The sequence below is a fragment of the Pinus tabuliformis genome, chromosome 2_1, assembly GCF_031772625.1.
Source record: "Pinus tabuliformis cultivar Carrire ecotype Pingquan chromosome 2_1, CPIR1, whole genome shotgun sequence".
In the NCBI taxonomy this organism is placed as follows: Eukaryota; Viridiplantae; Streptophyta; class Pinopsida; order Pinales; family Pinaceae; genus Pinus; species Pinus tabuliformis.
This window is the reverse complement of record NC_142299.1, coordinates 614,081,445-614,104,789: the sequence shown is the minus strand read 5'-3', so window position 1 is coordinate 614,104,789 and position 23,345 is coordinate 614,081,445. Positions and strand designations below refer to the sequence as shown.

General features: G+C 42.4%; 1 pseudogene; it reads right to left on the bottom strand.

Annotated features, from left to right (window-relative positions):
• Nucleotides 1-1,595: 1,595 nt before the first annotated feature.
• LOC149202007 (putative pre-mRNA-splicing factor ATP-dependent RNA helicase DEAH5) lies at nt 1,596-21,923 on the bottom strand (annotated as a pseudogene).
• Between the last annotated feature and the right edge of the window lie 1,422 nt (nt 21,924-23,345).

Genomic DNA, 23,345 nt, shown 5'->3' with positions numbered 1-23,345 from the left:
GAAATGCTGCCTGGATGGTTTGTGCATTGGAGGCTATAGGATTCTGTCTATTGGTTAAGATTTTAAATAACCTCAAGTTCCGCTTGGGTTCATTTGGTATTAAACTTCCACTTCATCCTCTCCCCGACCTAAATAAAGTGGCCTTTGAAGTCACTTTCAATTTGGGAACATTGGGACTAGAGGCAAGTCTTGTTCCCATCCCTCCATGTGGACATGCTCATGGTATCTTGGAATTTTACAACTGCTTAACTTTCTTGCACTACTTTCTTTTGGATAAAATGAGTAAATAATACTAATCACACGTAGATATTTAAACTATCCATAACTTGGTACATGTTTTAAACTGAATTAATGGAATAATCCTTTGGTGGATGCTTCCATATATTTATGATGTACGCAACTGTTACTCCTCAAAACGCATGTCATTATGAGGCACTTTGCATAGCAGTTTGATGGATATTTATAGTAGTTATATTCAACATTCCAATAAGCAGTCTTTTATATACCTGTTGAGGTAATTTCCAATAGAGTTCAATTGTGGTAGGAAGGATGTACACTTAGAGGGGGCTTAATAATCCCATTTCTCCCTCATCTAAAGATAGAAGTAAATCTAACAGGGATCATGAAGGAGAATTAAAATCACTTTCCCTCTTTAGATATATTTAAGGAAGGATTGGATAACAATATTCTCAAGACTTTCTAGAGATATACAACTAGATACATGAAGCCACAATATAGTGGGGATATAGTCCATTGGGATAAAAACAAATAAATTTCTCATTCTAGGCATAAGAATATTATTTTCATTGCGAGCTCTGACTTTCTCCATAACTGTTTTCATGTCTTGATGGGCTGAAAGTGTTAACAAGATCAAGTTGCTGAATTCTTATAAATAAGGAATACACAGATTTGTTTTCCCTTGAGCACTTTGAGAAAATGTTTCCAGCAGAATGAGGTCTTTATGCCAATTCCTTGAGGAAAACTTGTGTCTTTAAAGCCTAGGGCCGACTTGGGTATTTTAATGACGAACAAGTATTTGTATGCTTGTTTGGGGGCACCTTTTCGTTTTTTATTTGGTGGTTGGTTCAAAATAAAAGAATATTTATTGGGTGATTTAGTTTCATTGTATTATCTCGCATAGATTTATCAAAATGGAACCCTGGATTAAATCTTTGGAGACAGAAAATTTTGATACATGCACACATCCATGAATCTTTCTTGGGGGTTAAACTGAAGGTGTTTATAAAGAACGAAACTTAAAGGAATATGTGGAGGTGAAAATCAATGAAAATACAGTGATAACTTGCATGGAAGGTCATAACCCAGATGTCACTAAAAGAAATATCTCAAAGCACAATTAAAGCTTGGCATAAGTGAGCAACTGAGATTTGTATGCAGGGAGGTACCCTTCTAGCATATTGTGGGAAGAAATCTTTGGATATTTTGCAAGAGTCAAAAGAAAAAAAACCTAAGGACTATATCAAAATTTCAACAGGAAATGAATAAAAAAGAATACCAAGAAGCTTGTAAACACACCTGTCCATAATGGTCAGCAATTTCTTTCTCACATCCTGGGCTCTCCTTAAAGAGCGAAATTACACAAAATTTTCAAAACACCAGGGACCTAAGAAGTTTTTTGCCTTCCAGGCCTCATACACGGCTAATAATGTTAAGTGTTCCTCTTCTGGTTGGAAAAACTTTTCCCTTTTTTGGTCAGCCTGAGCTTGCTTCTCTCGAGGCCTGTAGAAAATGTTACGTGTCTGAAGCATTGCTATTATGGTCAAGATCTCATCACTACAGCCAAGGTCAACAAAGGCAAGGAGCATCTTTGACAAAGGAGGTTCTAGTGGAAATTCAACCATTTTCCTCCCCAATTTGGTTAGAAGACCCTCCTCATCCAAAGCTCCTAAACTGTACAGTTGTTCCATTGTAGATATGAGTGCTTGAGGAGGAGGGGGATCCATAAAATCAAAGGAGAGGATTTCATTGAGTCCCACCCCTCTCAATTCCTATGCAAGATGCCTCTCACCGTATCTGGCATTGGATCCTCCCATAGTTGATTCAAATCCTTGGTAATGGAATCCAGCATGGTCCTCTACTATTCTTCTTGAAGCTCCCTTCACTCCTCCGCAATGCATTGACTGTGTCATCGCTGCTCTCTGTAGTGAACCATCAATATTCTTCACAATGTTCACAGGTGAAACATCGATCGAGTAACGAGTCTACCTGTGCAAAAAAGCAGACTCATCCTCCTTCAACTCGATCTAGAGCTCCTCCTAAGAAGTACCTGTTGGGATGGGATCCCCTAGGTCAACTTTTGTGGCAAAAGCCCAAGTTTTGTTATATACAATGTAAAGTCTCCACAAATTGTGTTCGCAGAGCGCGTAGATAATTAAAGAGTCAACAAGGGTTTTTACCCTCTTTATTGTAAGTTAAGTCGACTTTTTGTAGATCTACCCATGGTCAGTGGACCATGGGATTGTATAAATAGGTGTCTCTTAGGGATGTCTAAGGAGATAGCATATGATGAAGATGAATGTAATGAGTCAATAGAATGGAAGATCGTAGAAGTCTTAGGGAAGAAGAGGCTCAACAACTGTGTGCGCAGAGGCCTAGAGTAAAGTCCATAGCTGAGTGCGCAGACCCCTACAGCTGAGCGCGCAGGGAATTCTTGAGTCTGTAAACTGAACGGATTATCAATAAAGAGGATTATCACTGAGATTCTTATGTTTACCCATTTAATTTTTTTATGTATGAATGCACTTTATGATGTGATTAATAATGCTTGTATGAAATAATGATGTATTTATGCACGACTTTCCATGGTTTATATTGTTATATGAACACAATTGACATCAAGTGTTTACGTGAAGATTATACTATTGCATGTTAAAGTTATCCAACACTTAAGCAGGACTAATAAATTGTTGGGTTAAGAATAGTCTTGGATGCACGTAAGTGGCTGATTAGCCTATTCAGGGTCCATAAAAGCCAGTCATAGACCTTCGCAGAGGTCTGGAGGCCGATTCAAGTTAGTTATATCGATAAGCCTTAAAGGCTTATCGATCTGCATGAAGGCAAATTTAAGGGCATAAAACGACATCACATTGATCTCTGGGTGCAGAAACTTGGTTCCAGCATCCCTCCATACTGCTTCCGGTGAGAATTCAGTGTGCGCTCCACGGATTGATGTCGAAAGAGCCAATAGTGTAGGGATTTGTTTGGCACAACTAACTCTGAGCTTGGGTCAAGACCCACTAAGACAACAAATGGTTCCATTTTCGGGACCAAGGTTTGCATAAAGAGATGTGTGATGTCACATCGTTGGAATCTAACAAAGAAAGAAATTGAGAAGTGGTTGGATAGAAATATCCACGAATTCACGACGTAAGAAAATAGAAATCCACGCTTGAAAAAAGAAGAGTGGTGAGACAAATATATGTACATAGAAATACATGAGATCTTCTTCTGCACCTTCCCGATCAAACTATATGAGTGGATTGTTAAATTGGTAGACAGCCAAGGAAGGTGGAGGCTTGACCGTCCAATAGTATGGACCCCGGAGCTAGTGCGGAGGTTGGAAGCTTCTAAAGATAAGATCATGTGCATTGTTGACCACTAGCTTGATCGATTCATAGGAGGATTCGTGAAAGAATTTGTGGTCGATACCTCAGTCAGCTACAGTGAAGCAGAGCGACTATTTTTCAAGGGACTGCGTGGTAAGTATTTGAAATCTTTGAATACTTGGATTAAAATTCTCTTTTGTGAAGAGAAAGTTATGCCACTGCCTTGATGTTTGGATCTATGTGAAGTGGATGATTATTTAGAAATCAGGAGAGAGCAGGTCCTGAATATAGCCCATTGATAGAACCTCCTTCGAGTGACGACGAGGGAGCGGTACAGCCTCATCGTGAAGCGTTGTACAGTTAATAAAGTAGAGTTTTCGGAGAATACGTCATCCGCCCACACCACCTCCACCTTCACCTCCACAACATACACCTTCACCCACACAACCAACACCTCCGCCACCGTTCAATATGTCGATTACCATGAAGTTTCCCGTTTTCAAGGGCTTGGGAAGTGAGGACCTAGATCAATTTTTGTTCATTACAATGGTTGTATGGATGGAAAAGAATATTACAGATGATCATATAAAGAAGGTACAGTTAGTTATTGATCTACAAGATCGCGTGTTGACATGATACGTTAAGTACTGCCCCGATAGCCCATTAGCATCGTTAGCGGACACTCAGACTACTCTAAATAAGGAATTCGGGAGGCCCAAGTCTGAATCGCAATCAATTGTCGGATTCAAGGAAATCATGGTCTGGCCCGATGAAACACCCTGGGAATTAGATCAAATATTGAAGTGCCAGATCTGCGAATCTAACATGAATCTCACGGATAGTCAGCACCACGAATGGTTTGTAGCTTCACTCATGCCCCACCTAAGGGTTTCTTTATCGTAGCAAAAGATAGAGACCCATGCGAAAGCCCTAGAAATTGCGATGAGACTGCATGAAACGCTTGTTCAGGATGCTCTTTTGGGATTTCAATAGATTGACACGCAATTGCAGAATCTCTGCATAGAATCACAGAGCTTGAAAAAGGAAAAAGCGGCTCGGCTGGAGGTGAACGAAGAAGTTTGGTACCTTAAATGTAAAATCCATGGGCATGATAAAGATCACTTCCCTATCTTCGCGAATTATATTACAATAGGAGGGCCAATGCCTTTGAGTCAGGAAGCTCCAGCAAGACCAAGTATAGTGTAGAAATTTTGAATAATATGACACTTATTCACAGATATTATCCTGATTATACACTATTGCGGAATACATGCATAATACATAACCTCCTCTACGTTGATCATCAATTTAGCAGCATTAAAAACAATGAAACATCGATCGCATGCGCACATTAACACAGTATGTAACCCGGGGAAAGCATACAGCTAAAAACCCCACACTATCTATATATTATAATGATTGAGAACATGTAACAATACATAGTACAATACTCCTCACAAGTACTCAGTACTATCTCCACCTGTTACACACAAAACTAGCTCAGATCCGAACAAGTCACAGGTTCAAATCTCCTCCGCTTCTTTGCCTGCCTCTATTGCACAATGCCTCAAGGGAATCATCCACACTGAAAATCACGTGAGCATAGGATATTTCACTAGGCATATACTGCGCAATCCTCATTGGCATACTCAATCCATGCTTGTGAAAATCTCATGCACAACTGATAGTCACAACTCACCCTTTCACTTACCTCTAACACCTGTCTCTGTTGAACTGTCCATGCACTGAGTTAACTGATGTATTCTTCAGTTACTTTATGAGTTAATAATTAGTGAATTAATTAAAAATCAATTCACACAACTCATCACTAGTTTATTCTCCAGTTAGACTGAATACAACTAGTTCAACTAAACACAACTCCATCAACTCCACATCCAACTCCACAGAACTCACATGCATGAGTTCTAACTGAAGTCCTCCATGCAATAGCTCAACTAACACATAAGAAAAGTGTATTTCCTTCTGTCATATGCATGTGCCACATCTGTAGCTCGAACTGAAGTGCTCCGAGAGAATAAGATAATGTTTAGAGTCCAAATATTACTAAGGGCTAATAATATTTGACTGTTTCTATTTTTAGCCTGGCAGTCTAAAAATAGACTTTGATCACTCCGCTGTGAACCAGAAATAGAAGTCCATCTATTTTTCCCAACATGACCAATCATCCATAAACAGCATACTGCAACTCATAGACCATGAACCATATGTCTAAAAATAGACATAGTCTAAAAATAGACTTTGCGCCATAGCGGGCCCACTTATTGAAGGCGACTCCTTTCCACTAAGCTCCATCATCTTGTTGCATTCTCAACACTCCCTCTCAACAAGATATGGATTATCAGCAACCACTATCCTGCCTTAGTGGTATTCGAATTTGCTCCTGGTGAGCGCCTTCGTCAAGATATCAGCATCCTGATGCTTCGTTGGAATGTATGAAAGTAACATGATTCTCCGCTGCACACAATCTCTGATATGATGGTACCTGATGTCAATGTGCTTGGATCTATCATGAAATACAGGATTAGCCGAGAGTTTAATTCAACTCTGGTTATCACAGTAAATCACAGTAGGCTCCAAGTAAGAACCGAACAACCCGACCAGAATCTTCCTCATCCATATAGCCTCGCATGCAGCCAAACTTGCTGCCATATACTCGGCCTCTGCTAAACTGAGTGCCACGGATTTCTGCTTCCTGCTATACCAAGAAACTGCTGTCGACCCGATACTGAAGACCCCTCCAGATGTGCTCTTTCTGTCCGTTGGGCTCCCTGCCCAATCTGCATCCATGAAGCCACATAGCTTCACCTCATTCTCCTGTCTGTACCACAATCCATATCCCGATGTGCCTCTCAAATAACGCAATACATGCTTGTCTGCCTTCCAGAAGAGCTTGGTTGGCTTAACCCTAGCTTGTGAAAGCTGGTTAATAGCATAGCATATATCGGGTCGTATATTGACCAGATACATAAGCGACCCCACCAACTGTCGATAAACAGTGGCATCCACTTCTTCTGCTGAAGTGGCATCCTCCTTCCTCCAACCTCCAAGAAGAGGAGTATCAACAGGCTTGCAGCCATGCATGTTGAACTTCTCCAGTATCTCCCAAGCATAGTTACCCTGAGAAACAAATAGTCCATCACTGCGCTGCCAAATTTCCAATCCCAGGAAATAATGGAGGAGGCCCAAGTCCTTCATCTCAAACTCCTTAGCAAGATCATCCTTGCATGAAAGTATCAACAGCTCATCACCCATTAGAATCAAATCATCTACATAAAGTACAATGATAAGCAACTTACCCTCCACCACAATCTGGTATAGGTTAGGATCCGCCTCACCCTTGGAGAATCCAAGTCCGGTGAAATAGCTGTCTATCCATGTGTACCAAGAACTTGGTGCTTGTTTCAACCCATACAGCGCTCTCTTGAGCCTGCACACATGCAAATTGCTGCTGAAGATCTCAAAACCTTCAGGCTATTCTATGTACACCTCCTCCTCAATGACTCCATTGAGGAACGCAATCTTCACATCCATCTGATGAATGTGCCATCCCATCTGCGCTGAGAGAGCAAGAATAGTCCGTATGGAAGAATACCTTGCGACATGTGCAAAGGTCTCCTCATAATCGATCCCCTCTATCTGTGAAAAGCCTCGGGCACCAAATCTTGCCTTGTACTTCTCCACACTCCCGTCCACTGCATGCTTAACTTTGTAGATCCATCTCGAACCTACCACTGATTTCCCTTCCGGTCTTGGGACAATCTCCCATGCACTGTTTCTAACAATCGAATCATACTCTTCCACCATGGCATCTACTCATGCGGGATCCTCCACAGCTTCCTCGAAAGAGGATGGCTCAGTCACAACACATTTTCTCACAAGAGCCATGTATCCAGTGTACCGATCAGGTGACTATCTCTACCTGCGTTGGGCTATAGGTGGTCCTACAACTTTCAGTGCATCTTGAGCCAGTCGCTCAGCTTCTGTCAAGTGCTTTCGCCCTCTGATGGTTGGCGCTGCATGAGTGGTCTCTTCCACTCCATGAACTTCGTCCTGTGGCTTATCCACATCCTAAAGCTCATGCTTAGGAACTAATAGCTCCTCATCTACATGCAAGTGTGGCTCCCTCTCAAGAGAACACTTCATGGCTTTCTCCTCTTGAAATTTTGTATCCCGTCGCACAACAGTCTTACCAATGTCTGGCAAATACACACGATAGTTGTGGGGCATATCAGTGTACCCCACAAATATCCCAACCTCTGCAATCGGCTCCAACTTCTTCCTGGCATCCTTTGTCACATGCATGTAAACGTTAGCACCAAAAATCCTCAAATGAGAAAGATCAGGCTTCTTACGAGAATAAGCCTCCTCGGGTGTACTCATGCCAAGTATCCTGTGAGGACAATGGTTCTGCACATATATTGTTGTATTGCATGCTTCCGCCCACAAGTGAAGGGGTAGGCCCTGATCATGCAACATCGCCCATGCAGCACCCACGATCGTTCTGTTCTTCCGCTCAGCAACCCCGTTCTGCTGTGGGTTATGGGGAGCTATGAGCTCTCTTCGAATCCCTTCTGCACTGCAGAAATCCTTGAACTCGTCAGATATGTATTCACCACCATTATCGCTCCTAAGAGCCTTCACCTTCTTCCCCGACTCCTTCTCAACCAGTGCTTTGAACTCACAGAACTTTGAGTATGTCTCACTCTTCTTCTGCATGAAGAAGATCCAGCGCTTACGAGAGAAATCATCAACAAAAATCACATAATACCTATGCTTTGCTGTCGAAGCTACTGAGAAAGGTCCACACACGTCTGTGTGAATTCTCTCAAGGATCGTCGTGGTGCGACTATCCTTCTCGTGAAAGGTGGCTTTCACAAACTTTCCCAAAGTACACCCCTTGCACTGATCTGACTGCGCAAGAGTGCCTTTAGGAAGCCCTGTAGTGATCTGTTGCAGTATCTTCAAGGCTCCATGGTGAAGGTGACCCAATCTCCTGTGCCACGGCTCGCCATCATCCTAGCTCACCAATCCTTCTGCCTTGCATGTGATTACTGCATAGCCATCTACATGCAACTGATAAAGGTTCCTCACTCGAACCCCTATCTTCCGGGTTTCTCCAGTTGTCTTGCTGTGCAGGAAAGCCTTTCCCTCGCTGAAAACAACATCATATCCCTTGTCTTCTAACATCGCCACAGAGATAAGATTATTCTTCAATCCTGGAACATGCATCACTTCCTTCAATACGAAGGGTTTACCAGACTCCCTCTCAAAGGAAATGGTACCGATACCGGTCACACTGTATCTACCATCATCGCCCATCTCGATGTGCACTCCAAGATCTTTGTCCTCCAGATCAGAAAACAAATCTCAATCTCCTATCATGTGAAAAGATGCACCACTGTCCAAGAACCATACCCATCCCATCACACTTGAAACCAAGCATGCGATCAATGAAAAATCAAGCTCAAACTGCGAGGCTAGAGCCTCTCCTGCTGCAGATCCAGCAACTTGCTTGTTCTTCTTTCTCTGCGGACAATTAGTGGCATAGTGTCCGTGCTGGTGACAGTGAAAACACTTCACCTTAGACATGTCCTGCTTCTTGCCTTTCACACAAGACTGAGAAGCTTTCTTGCTCTTCCCCTTCCTTGCTTTGGTAGCCAAAGCCCAATTTTCTTCATCAGGTCCCTTTGATGAAGATCCGTCCCTGGTATTCCGCCTGATCTCCTTTTGCACAAGATCTGACCAAAGTCTCTCCCATCCTGATAGTTTCTCCTGACCATTGACAGAGTCCTGATAGGAATGCCAACTCTTCGGAAGACCAAGTAGAGCCAAGCTCACCAAGTCCTCATCATCGACAGTCACCCCCACACTTCCCAGTTCATCTCTGCACTGAGTGAACTTCGTGAGATACTTGGGCATACTGTCTCCCTTCTCACATTTGATGTTTCTGAGTTTATCCTTGAGCGCTAGGTTCCTTTGATCGCTCTTGATTTGGAATAGATTTGTCAACGCTTTCCACATCAAGTATGGAGAAGCCTTTCCATGCAGGTTGGACACAATGTGATCCTTCACGCCCTCCAACAGAATCCTTCGACACTTTGCTGTCTTCTTTTGCCAAGCATCAACTTGCGCAGTATCAGTAGGCTTTGGGACATCAGCCTCTATGAACTCCTTCAACCCGTTATCATCCAATACTACCTCCATCCTGTCCTTCCATGCAATATAGTTCGAGCTGCCCTCAAGAGCATACTCCAATCGCAATCCATTGAAAGACATTGCCACGTTGATACCAAGAAAACACTGCTGCAAATTCGAATTCCACCAGCTCCAAACTCAACCACCTCTGATCTAGAATTCGTGAGAACAAAGTATTTCTCGTACAGAGATTGACTGTATGGGCTTTTACCGGATATCTCACCTTCCAAAGGAAGGATGAATCCAGAGGCTACCTGGCCCGATTACAGACTCTGCCTGAAGAAATAAGATGTAAACACTTTCTGAATAATAGATCTGATGATCAACAGCTCTGATACCATGTAGAAATTTTGAATAATATGACACTTATTCACAGAGATTATCCTGATTATACACTATTGCAAAATACATGCATAATACATAACCTCCTCTACGTTGATCATCAATTTAGCAGCACTAAAAACAATGAAACATCAATCGCATGCGCACATTAACACAATATGTAACCTAGGGAAAGCATACAGCTGAAAACCCCACACTATCTGTATATTATAATGATTGAGAACATGTAACAATACATAGTACAATACTCCTCACAAGTACTCAATACTATCTCCACCTGTTACACATAAAACTAGCTTAGATCCGAACAAGTCACAGGTTCAAATCTCCTCCGTTGCTTTGCCTGCCTCTATTGCACAATGCGTCAAGGGAATCATCCACATTGAAAATCACGTGAGCACAGGCTATTTCACTCGGCATATACTGCGCAATCCTCATTGGCATACTCAATCCATGCTTGTGCAAATCTCATGCACAACTGATAGTCACAACTCACGCTTTCACTTACCTCTAACACTTGTCTCTATTGAACTGTCCATGCACTGAGTTAACTGATGTATTCTTCAGTTACTTTATGAGTTAATAATTAGTGAATTAATTAACAATCAATTCATACAACTCATTACTAGTGTATTCTCCAGTTAGACTGAATACAACTAGTTCAACTGAACACAACTCCATCAACTCCACATCCAACTCCACAGAACTCACATGCATGAGTTCTAACTGAAGTCCTCCATGTAATAGCTCAACTAACACATAAGAAAAGCGTATTTCCTTCTGTCAGCTGCATGTGCCACATCTGTAGCTCGAACTAAAGTGCTCCAAGAGAATAAGATAATGTTTAGAGTCCAAATATTACTAAGGGCTAATAATATTTTACTGTTTCTATTTTTAGCCTGGCAGCCTAAAAATAGACTTTGATCACTCCGCTGTGAACCAGAAATAGAAGTCCATCTATTTTTCCCAACATGACCAATCATCCATAAACAGCATACTGCAACTCATAGACCATGATCCATATGTCTAAAAATAGACTTTGCGCCAAATTTGCCTGCGGGCCCACTTAGTGAAGGTGATTCCTTTCCACTAAGCTCCATCATCTTGTTGCATTCTCAACATGCAGGGTCCACCCTATGGTGCGATATATGTTAGGTGGCTGGAAAACATGTAGCAGACAATTGTCACTTGCTACAAAAATTTGTATAGATGCTAGAACAGTTATTCTACAACTTCTATAAATCGGTGGGACATGATGAGTGTCATTGTTGTAGCTATGAGTTAATGATGGAAAGAACGCTCGCGTATCGAATGCAGAAAGAAACTCGACCTCCTAATCAAGGCACTAGGGGAGTGCGCAGAGGATATCATGGACGTGGATGACGCTAACGAGGAGGAGGACCTCGTCGAGGTCGAGGACAAGTTATTTTCTATAATTGTAGAGTGTCAGGACACTGTGCATGGGAGTGTACGAGCCATACGGGACCGTCATGCTGATACTGCACTCCGTTTGACCATACTTCACTCTTTTTGACCATGCGATAGAAGAATTCCCTATATTGATAGCTAAGATGCAAGAGAAGAAAGCACAACCTCAGCAGCCTACCTAGAATTTACAGATGATAAGGGTCGAGCCATGCGAAGAGTATCCCAATGTGACTATTGTTCTGCGAAGTCGAATGATTGTTAATGATGATAAAGGGAAATAACCTGAAGAAAGTGAATGGGTCTGCAAGGCTCAAGAAAAAAAAGTTGTGTTTGACCTAGAGCATGCAAAGGAAACATTCATGGAAGCAAAGAAAAGCTTCACTAAGGCCTCTACCTCAGGAAGTCAGGGCATGCTATCTGAAGAGGTTGACCCCTCCATGCTTACCACTTTCTTGGAGACTTGTATGACCTTGTTGCGCAAGAGTAAGGCTGTGAAAGGGATACAAGAATTGATAAATAAGTGTTTTGGTAACGAAGTTGCTCCTGAAGGACACTGCGTGGTAAAAAAGATAGGAAAACACAAGACAAGAATAGGGCGCGAGATGAGGCTTACCACGCAAATAGGAGACTATGAGATGGATCAAGTTATTTTGGATCTGGGGTCAGATGCGAATGTTTTTCCTAAATAGACATGCGAAAGAATGGTGAGACCTAAGCTACAGTGGTCGCGAATTCAATTAAGGATGGAAAATCAATAGAAGATTATCCCTATGGGGAGATTGCATGGAGTGACCATAGATTTAGAAAGTGCAAGCGCGTCGGCTGATTTTGAAGTAATAGAGATTGTTGATAACGACAATCCATACCCTGTGCTCCTGGGAATTGATTGGGTTATCGACATGAATGGGGTGATTAATTTGAAGAAGCAGACAATGTTGTGTGAAAGGAAATCAGTCCGAGTAGTAGTACCATTGGACCCTGCAGAAGGACCGCGCTATACTGAACCAATCCGTGACTATGAGGAAAGCGATGATGATTTGGACCGTATCTATAAAATAGCAGTGCAAGACCAAGATTGGGTTAATCCGACAATCGATGGATGAATCGCATGGGACCGCAAAAGCTCCTATACCTCATAATCGGACGAAGAATTGCAGCACTAGCAAAATAGGTTGCACGAACTATCTATGCTGTGCCATAATATGATAACTAAATCGCTGCACTGTGTGCCATCAGAGGTAAGAAATTTACATTATTATGATGGTTTGACTAATGTAGATAAATTTTTGGACGCATTTTGAAGGGAAGTACCAAATAAGCATCGCTTCCAAGCACTAGATTTGCGTTGCGCGCTACACCTGCATAGTGGTGGGGTACGCATAAAGGCAATTTTGATGAATGGCGCGAATACAAAAGAATGATGAGATTTTGGTTTAGTCGCCGGAAAGTTCGGCTAACTGAAAAATATGATGGAATAAATGATCCATGTGATCATTTAGCAAAATGGACCAAGGTTTATGGAACGGAACCGCAACTAGAGTGGGTGCATATTTTATGTCACACTTTGGACATCATTCCTATGAATTGGTACCTCGAAACAAGGCTCTGCCATGGCACCGCGAAGTGGGACTTCTTAAGAGAATGATTTTTGATGACCTTGAGCTATGAGGATGGGTTCAAAAGTATTAACGAAGTGCTGCAGGAGGTTAAGGAAAAAATCTTCAGAATACCGCAGGATCCTTTAGAATTGATTCAACCAGACTGGAGCACCCAGTTGCGCCATGCGCTGGAGTTCTATAATGTGATTGTTGAAGAAGATGATGAGGATCCAAGGAATATTAACATCCCAGAGGTGGAAGGCCACCGCGAAGTTTAGGGACCATCTATAGAGAATCTAGACATCACCACACCATTGAAAACTAGACAAGTGAACATTCGCACAGAGGCGGAGCCGAAATTTGCAAAGACTGGAGATCACTTGGATGATGCCACAGTCAATAAGGTCACTGAGTTGCTCCGCAAATATCAAGATTTATTCCCTAAAAAAATTTTAGACTTGATAGGTATCATAGGAGACTTGGGCGTAATGATGATTACCTTGAAGCTAGATGCGAAGCAAATCAAGCAGAGGCCATACCACCTTAATCCCAGGTATAAAGAAAATGTACGCTTAGAGCTAGATAAGATGCTGGAAGCAGGCATTATTGAACCAGTGGAGGAGTCTAATTGGGTGAGCCTAATGGTAGTCCAGAAGAAGAAGAAGAAAGGAGAGATACGAATTTGCGTAGATCTAAGAAAGCTTAATGATGCATGGGTCCATGATCCCTTCCCGACACTGTTTACTGATGAAGTACTGGACAATGTGGGAGGACATGAAGCATATTCCTTCACTGATGGATTCTCTAGAAACCATCATATTAATATTGTGCCAGAAGACATGAGTAGGACCACCTTTGTGACAGAATGGAGATGTTTCCAATATACAGTGATGCCTTTTGGACTTAAGAATGCACTGATGATCTTCTCACGCATAGTCATCGCATCGTTCAAGGAATTCATTCATAAATTCCTGGAAGTATATTTCGATGATTGGATAGTGTTTGGGCTTGTAAAGTGCCATGTAGCAATTTTGTGCTTGATGTTGGATACACGTCGAAGGTATCAAATTGCGCTAAACTTAAAGAAATGCTTGTTCTGCATCCCTTTAAGAATCTTGCTGGGTCATGTGGTGTGAAAACAAGGATTAATGGCATACCCTGCTAAGATCGTTGTCATAATTAATTTGGAGGTGCCAAGAAGTGTTAAACAGCTGCACGCAACACTAGGCCATACTAGGTACTATTGGAAGTTCATCAAAATTTATGCTCAAATTACCGCGCCTATGGAAAATCTACTAAAGAAGGATGCTACATTCTATTGGGATGAAGAATTTCAACACAGCTTGGATGTATTGAAGGAGAAAATGGTCATCGCGTCGATCCTAGTCTTTCTGGATTGGAAGAAGGAATTTCATGTGCATGTGGATGCTTCATGTATTGCGCTAGGAGTAGTGTTGACATAGGTTGGCAAAGGAGAGATGGATCATCCTATAGCGTTTGCAAGCAGGAAGTTGTCAAAAGTAGAAAATAACTATTCGACAACATAGGGCGAAGGGTTGGCTATGGTGTATGTGCTCCAAAAATGCAGGCATTACTTGCTAGGCGGACACTTCAAGATGTACACAGACCATTCTGCATTAAAGTATCTAGTCAATAACCTTGTGTTTGTGGGGGAAATATGCAGATGGCTTTTGTTTCATGAATATGATTTTGAGGTGGTTGTGAAGACAGGAAGGTTAAATGCGGGACCAGACCAACTGTTGCACATTGAAACAAGAGAAGAACCTACTAATTTGGAGGAAGGGTTGTATGACGCACAACTCTTCGTAGTGCTCGTAGCAGATAATCACTTTGCAGATATTATCCACTTTCTGACTACAGGAATGGATCTAGAAGGATACACCAGTCAACAGAAGAAAGAATTGGTGGTGCGTGCGGCATATTTGTGGGTAGTTGGAGGGAATTTGTATAAAATGGGATCGGACGAGATACTTAGATGTTATGTGCCCGATTTTGAATGGAACAATATCTGTGCTAAAACTCATGGAGGAGCTGTGGGAGGGCGTTATGCAAGAAAAGAAACAACGCAGAAGATTTTACGCGCTGGATTGTGGTGGTCGACACTGCATAAAGACTCTAAAGCATGTTGTATGTCATGCGATGCATGTCAAAGAAAGGGTAGGACATCGTGGAGGGATGAGCTGCCTTTGAATCTGCAGGTGTCATTGCAGCCATTTGAGAAATGGGCAATTGATTTTGTAGGACCGATTCAGCCTCCAGGTAAGAAAACTGGTGCGCAGTATATCATCAGCGCGATCGAATATTTGACCATATGGGTGGAGGCATAGTCCGTCACAGACTATATATTGGCAACAACAGTGAAATTCTTGTTTGAATATGTGTTGACAAGGTTTGGTTGCCCAGATGTTTTGATGAGTGGTCGCGGTACGCATTTTCTCATGAAATGATCACTACGCTGACAGAAGAGTTCTAGGTTTAACGTCAGAAGAGTACACGATATCACCCTCAGGCCAATGGCACGACTGAGGCTTTTAATAAGATAATGCACTAATGAAGGTTCGCAACGTGCAACAGAATGATTGGGACATGCGCATACCGATTGTGTTATAGGCTTATTGAACTACTTGTAAAAATCTTACTGGTCAGACACCTTTTAGGTTGGTCTATGGTGTCGATCTTGTAATTCCTATGGAGTACATTGTGCCTAGTCTACGCATAGAGGCTTTCACAGGAATGGCAGACCGCAGAGCCTTAGAAGAATGGCTCATGCAATTAATGGAGCTTGAGGAAGATAGGTTTTTGGCTAGATTCCATTAGCAGGTTCAAAAGGAACATGAAAAAGCTTGGCACAATTGGCACATCAAACTGTGCACCTTCAAGGTAAATGATTTGGTGTTATTATATGACAGTAAGTTTGCTAAGTTTCCTGGAAAATTTCAGATGCACTAGCTGGGACCATATGTTATCAAAGAAATTACATATGGTGGAGCAGTGCATCTCATGAAGTTGAATGGAAATCCATTTTCGGGAAGGATAAATGGAAGCCGATTGAAACTATACACGGGCACAGTCTTAGCTTTCTAGGCAGCTGCAAGGGAGCGCGGGACTATAAGCCACACTGCCCAGTTTGTAGAGCTACGCGATAGAGGGATTATGCGAAAAGAGGTAATGTCACAGTAACAATAGAGGCATGAAGGGACCTATGTTATGAAGGGGGAGACCAAACAGCATAGCCAGAAAGTGACCATTACAGTCATTGTTCATGATTTGACTACCAGGAGACGGTTAAGAGGAGCGGGGGGGGGGGCAACATTTAAGGAAATTAAGGCTAAAATCTTTGGAGATCTACCGCCAAATCAACATTTATGAACGGATTTTGGGGGGAATGGTCGAATTTGAATTCGAATTCGCCTATAAATTATGCGTGGTTGTCCAACGAAAAACACTTTGCATCCTTAGAGTTTTTATTGAGATGTGTTGTCGATTGCGTATGAATCACTCGTATTGGGAGGATTTAGTCGTGAGCCCTGCATTTTCCAAGTTATCAGAGGTAAATCAGACATTCATCCTAGAGAAGATGCTAGGACCAAGCCCTGCAAAAACTATGAGTACTGGTGGAGATGTTGCTTCTGAGGGAGCAGTTCTGGAAGTTGTGAGCGTTGAGGCTCCAGCTTCTGTGCCTATGGTGCCGAGGTCACCTAGGTTGAAACCTACAACAATACGAGAAGTGCCCAAGCCCAAGAAAGACAAGCAAAAGAAGCCCATGCCAATGTGCGAGTCAACGAGGAAGCATGCTGCTCCCCAGGCTCAGAAGAAGGAAAAAAAACTAGCGAAGGATAAGGGGAAAGTGGTTGATTTGAAGGCCGAGGAAGGTGCGGAGGATATAGATGCCGAGGGGGTGCATCTTATCTCCAAACTACCCAATTATATCCCTCTGCGTAAGGGAAAAATGAAGGTCCCTAAGGACCCAGATGTAGGAAAAATCCTTCTCAATACACCCCTGTTACCGACGAGCAACTCACTTTTGACTCCACATTTAAAGCTGGAAGACTGGGATTTGGAAGACCATGAGAGGTTCCCCCACCTTGCAACAGAGAACTATATGAAAATAGTATTTTACAAGAAATCAGGTGTCACCGTGTTGGAGCCTGTTGAGTGGATTCGCAGAGTGAATCAGTCAGGGTTGTTGAAACTGTTGTGGGTGCCCCACTACCACTGCTCCAACATCAACCTTATTGTTATCAAGTAGTTGTTGACCTTGGTACATGACGGATGCTTGTGGCTGAGCACGCCGATCCCTATCACTGATATGTTGATCCATCGGATCATGCTATTTCTGCACTCAGGGTTGAATCCAGCCAAGGAGTTTGGCGGAAAGACAAGTGAGCGCAACCTCGCAGAGAAAATGAAGGACAAATTCAAGCTCATGAAGAAGTTGTGCGGGTACTCTATTACCTCAATCACCGACCCCGCGGTAAAATTTTCTATGCAGATCCTTGTTGGCAAAGTCATGAGAAAATGTCTCGTGGATGAGGTTTCGATGCTAGTTGTTTCACTAGCTGCACATTGTGTGGAGGGCATGTAGTTTAATTGGCCGCACTACCTTTGTAGCGAGTTTTTTGTGAACTATCAAGAGGCGTAGGATGAGAGTAAAACATTCCACTACACATGGCTATTACACTCCATCGTATTAGTCACGTGGGATCTGCCGAAGGACAATCAGTTTCCTCCCTTGGAGAAAGGTTTGCCATAGGCTGCATAGTTTGCATCCCTCTAGGAAACAAAGAACATCACGCGCGTCACAGAGGCCAAAGTCTTCTGGGTATCAATGGAGGTAAGCATTCGCATGGCCAGCAACTAGAAGCCATGGTTTTCACTAACTGTGTTTGAGCAACTAGCAAAGTATGCAAAGTTTAATGCAGATTTCCACCGCATCTACATTAGGGCACGAGAGGATCTGCAACAAAAATGGTTTGATCTTCCTTACCTGGCAACAAACGATGCCATCTAGGAAACCATCAAGATCTAGCCGACAGATTGGCACACTCTATCCGATCTAGCCGCAGGCTCCAGCAAGTTCGCAGAAAATAAAAATAAAGAAGAAACAAAGCAAAAGGTCTAGCAGTTGGCTGAGAAGTGTAGAAAAGAGGCCGAGGAGAAGACCTGAGTGGAAAAGGAGCGCACCGTGAAGTAGCAGGCCAAACAAGAAGAGCGCGACCCTGAGTGCAGTGGTAAGTCTCATTCACCCCAAACAGAGGAGGAGCAGTCAGAGTAGGGCGGTGGCGGTCAGGAGGAACAGAGCACTCCCTTCCGAATAAAGCATCTACATCAGGGCGCGAAAGGATCTGCAACAAAAATGGTTTGATCTTCCTTACTTGGCCATAGACGATACCATCTAGGAAACCATCAAACTCTGGCCAACAGATTGGCACACTCTATCTGATCTAGCCGCGGGCTCCAGCAAGTCCGCAGAGAAGAAAAATAAGGAAGCAACAAAGCAAAAGGTCTAGTAGTTGGCTGAGAAGTGCAGAAAAGAGGCCGAGGAGAAGGCACAGGTGGAAAAGGAGTGCACCGTGAAGTAGCAGGCCGAACAAGAAGAGCGCGACTCTGAGCGTAGTGGTAAGTCTCCTTCGCCCCAAACAGAGGAGGAGGAGCAGTCAGAGTAGGGCAGTGGCGATCAGGAGGAACAGAGCACTCCCTTCCGAATAAAGAGATATAGGGATCAATAGAAGGAAGGGTCGCGAAAGAAGTCAAAAGCGACAAAGCCATCGCTGGATCCAATCACTCTGACAGAAGGTGACCTTGATGAGATTGGAGACAAGGTGCGCGATACCACAATGGAATTGTTGCAGTAGTTCGAATAGCAGAAACAACAAGCACTAAGTACCATCCAAAAGGATCTATGTGAGCTACAGATTCAGACAAGTAGGATCCAAGTGAGCGCAAAGTAGGTAAGTGCTCCACAAACAAGCTTGGCACTGAGAACCAGTCAGGCAGCAGAGAGGGTTCAATCACTAGATCTCTGGGCAGTCACACTACCATATGGATCCTTGAGCACAGAGGCAGCTGATGACAAGGTTAGTGTATGTTCTCTAAAGAACATCGGCCTCAACCTAGCCACGGTCCCTAATGAGTTCCTTCACACGTTGCAGGCAGGTGTGACAACAGAGCTCAGAGCTCGGGAGCAGCATGCACTAAACCTAATCAATGAATATAGGGTGAAAAATGAGCAGATGTTCACCGAAAAGACAGAGGTGTTGCAGGAAAAGGGGAAAATTCAGGTGTAGAGCACCTAGCTCGCATCCGTGGTGGTAGAAGCATGCAAGACGGTGCCAGAATTACATATCTCGAAGGAAGCACCATTGGAGGCAAAGATAAAAAAACTTATTGCAGGCGTGCACGACACCAAGGTAGAAGTGGCTAGAATCCAATTTTAGTTGAACATAAAAATAACAGCACTAAAGCTCAAGTCACAGCTTTCAAGCCCGCCAGAGGTAAGGGAACAACACAAAGTTGCTATTAAAAATGGAGGCGGGACGATGGATGTCGCAATGGTGGACTGCACCACGCTGTTTGAGGAGGCCATGGAAGTAGTCACGACCCTGTAGGAGGATCCCACCTTACTAGTCTTGAACACAGAGGTTCGCGAGCTCCAGAAACAATATGATGAAGTAAGGGAAACGACGTGCACCATTGCTACAACTCAACACCTCGCTAAGCTGCAAGAGGCTAAGCAGCGACTTACACAGGCAGAAGTAGCGCAGGAGAAAGAGGTTGTCCTTAAGGGCAGATTGGGGCCTTGGTTGGATGAGGCGTACATCGTCTCCGCCAATATTCAGGAAAAATTGGCAAACTTGTAGAGTACGCAGTAGAAAATCAAGAAGGATAGTGCAGGACCAGCCATAGAGTGGCTAGTGGAACAAATCAAGTAGTCATTGCACAAGTGGAGTTTGGGGATCTTCGCAGCAAGATCTCCGTGTCAGCCGAGTGACTCGAGGGCGAGTCACGATATTTTTGTTGGGGGCCTGTTGGGATGGGGTCCCTTGGGTCAAGTTTTGGGGAAAAATCCCAGGTTTTGGGATAAAAGCCCAAGTTTTGTTATATACAATGTATAGTCTCTACAAATTTTGGTCATGGGCCGTGTAGATAATTAAAGAGTCAAAAAGGGTTTTTACCCTCTTTTATGTAAGTTAAGTCGGCTTTTTGTAGATCTACCGATGGTCTGCGGACCATGGGATTGTATAAATAAGTGTGTCTTAGGGATGTCTAAGGAGATAACAGATGATGAAGATGAATGTAATGGGTCAATAGAAGGGAAGATCGTAGAAGTTTTAGGGAAGAAGAAGCTTTTTAGCTATGTGCACAAAGGCCTGGAGTAGAGTCTACAACTGAGTTTGTGGACCCCTGATGCTGAGTGCGTAGGGAAGTCTTGAGTATGTAAGTTGAACAGATTATCAATAAAGAAGATTATTACTGAGATTCATGTGTTTACCCATTTACTTTTGTTATGTATGAATGCTCTTTCTGACGTGATAAATAATGATTTATGAAATAATGATGTATTGATGCATGACTTTACATGGTTTATATTGTTATATGAACGCAATTGACATCAAGTGTTTACGGGAAGATTATACCATTGCATGTTAGAGTTATCCAACACTTAAGCAAGACTGAATAATTGTGGGGTTAAGAATATTCTTGGATGCCCGTAAGTGGCTGATTAGCCTATTCAAGGTCCGCAAAATGCAGTTGTAGACCTTTGCGAAGGTTTGGAGGCTGATTCAAGGAATTTATATTGATAAGCCTTAAAGGCTTATCGATCTATGCGAAGGCAGATTTAGGGCATAAAATGACATCACGCTAATCTCTAGGTGGGCAAACTTGGTTCCATCATCCCTCCATACTGCTTCGGGTGAGACTTCAGTGCATGCTCCGCGGATTGATACCGAAAGGGCCAGTAGTGTAGGGATTTGTTTGGCGCAACTAACTTTGAACCTAGGACAGGACCCACTAAGCCAACAGTGCCCTCATCTTGGTAAAGCATGCCATTTCCATCTTCATCATACATAGGATATTCCCTCACATCCAAGACCCTCGATGCAACCAACTGCTTTGGTTCGCACTTCTAAGGAGAGCTAATTCTCTTTAGGGGCCTTCGGGAAGGCGTGTTTTCCTCCCCATCCACAATGGTGATACCTGAAAGTCTCATCCTCTTTCTGGGAGGTTGATTGGAACTGATAGGATTTTCCCTTAGAGAATCATCAGCAATGTTTTTCTTCATTGGCAACAGGTCCTCACCATTTTTCTGATCAAAATCCCTCAAGAAAAGAATCATTTTATGTCCTGATATAGAAATGATCGTGACCCAAACCACCTGATCTCTCTTAACGACTTCCTTTGCATTAACCACCCTCTTGCTTGCAATCTGTGAAATATGGACCAAACCCTCTTTCCCTCGAAAATCATTCAACTGAACAAAGCACCCTATATCCATGACCCTGGAAACCCTACCCTGATAAACCACAAATAACTCGGGCTCCTTATTGTAGTTGTTTTACTCCTTATTGTAGTTTGGTCTAACAAAGGGCTAGCTTGAGAACCTTGGCAAGGGAAGGCTGTGAAGGAAGCAATGTCTCCCCATGTTGAAAAAAAAATAAATCACCATGTTGAAGAAGGCCTTGGACCTTAAAGTTGATAAAACAAGTCAAGAAGAAAGCATTTTTGGAGATCCTGCATTGTCGGCTGACATTGAACCAACACAAAGATGAGGCTTCAGCTGTGAACAAATGGCTTGAAGAGCTGGAGGCTCTTCTCAATCAAGCATAAAAAATTGTGCATCAGTGTACGGTACCAATGTGGGATGTTGTTTCTCGATATCAAACCAGCAAGAAGGTCACCGATTTGGTTACAGATATCGACAAACAGCTAACACTGTCTCCTTTGGCTCACATGGTTCAAACTCAAAAGAAAATTCGGAATATTATGGAGGGACAAACGCAGATTAATAAGAATATAGAAGCTTTGGCTGCGTCTTCAAGCAGATTTGCAACCATTTCCCAAACGACTCATGCTCCAATGGGGTTAAGGGCTAAGTTGATTGACGAATGCCTTATCGCGAGACAAGAAAAATCTTTTGCAAATCTGGAGAAAATGGTAATAGATGATGTAGTTAGCAACATTGGCGTGCTTGGCAAGGGTGGATCGGGAAAAACTCTGCTTCTCAAGCAACTCTTCAACAGTGAAAAGGTGCGTAATCACTTTAGCGACGGTTTATTACTTTGGCTCACTGTTTCGCAAAATCCAACTATTAAAAGTCTGCGGAATGAGCTCTGCACACAAATAACCTTGCAAAAAAATGTGGATTTGGGTAAAAATATGGACGAAGATGATGTAAAAATATGGTTAGAAGACCAAATTATTCATGCCAACCATGTGATTTCGTTGTTGGTAGGAGAAGGGTTGCTGGCAAGGAAGGATCACCATCGACATAGCTACGACAAATTCATGATGGGAAAGGTTTTTGTTAAAGATAAATATTAATAAAAAATGGTTGAGAAAGCTTTGATTAAGGTGAATGGAGGTGTGATAATTTTAACAAGGCTTTACCAAAACTATAAAATTTTTGATTGAAAACCTAAATGTAGTTGGTTGAGAACCTCTAAATTTCAAAAGCAAACTAATAAAAAATTTGTTCAGCACATATAGAAGGTAAAAAGTGAAGACAATTGAAAATAGAGATTATGATAGTTACATCATGTAAAAAAAATCGACAAAGAACTTGTATAAATATATTTTGATTGAAAACCTAATGTAGTTGGTTGAGAACCTCCAAATTTCAAAACCAAACTAATAAATGTTTTCTTCAACACATAGAGAAGGTAAAAAGTGGAGAAGAAATTTGAAATAGAGATTATGAGACTTACAAAATGTAAAAAAAATGGTTGTTCCAATATTGTCTGGGGGATAGACGCGGGTCTTTATTGTTCAAGTCAACAAAATATTTATTGAGATGGGGAATGATTACATTGTTAGTTAATAAAAGAGGTTTTTCTTATATTATTATTTATTAGTAAATATTGAAAACTCATTACATCCTTCTAATTATGATAATTATTTTCAGTATTTTTAGTCCCATATTGTTATACAGTAATTGATTTTGCAAAGCACACAC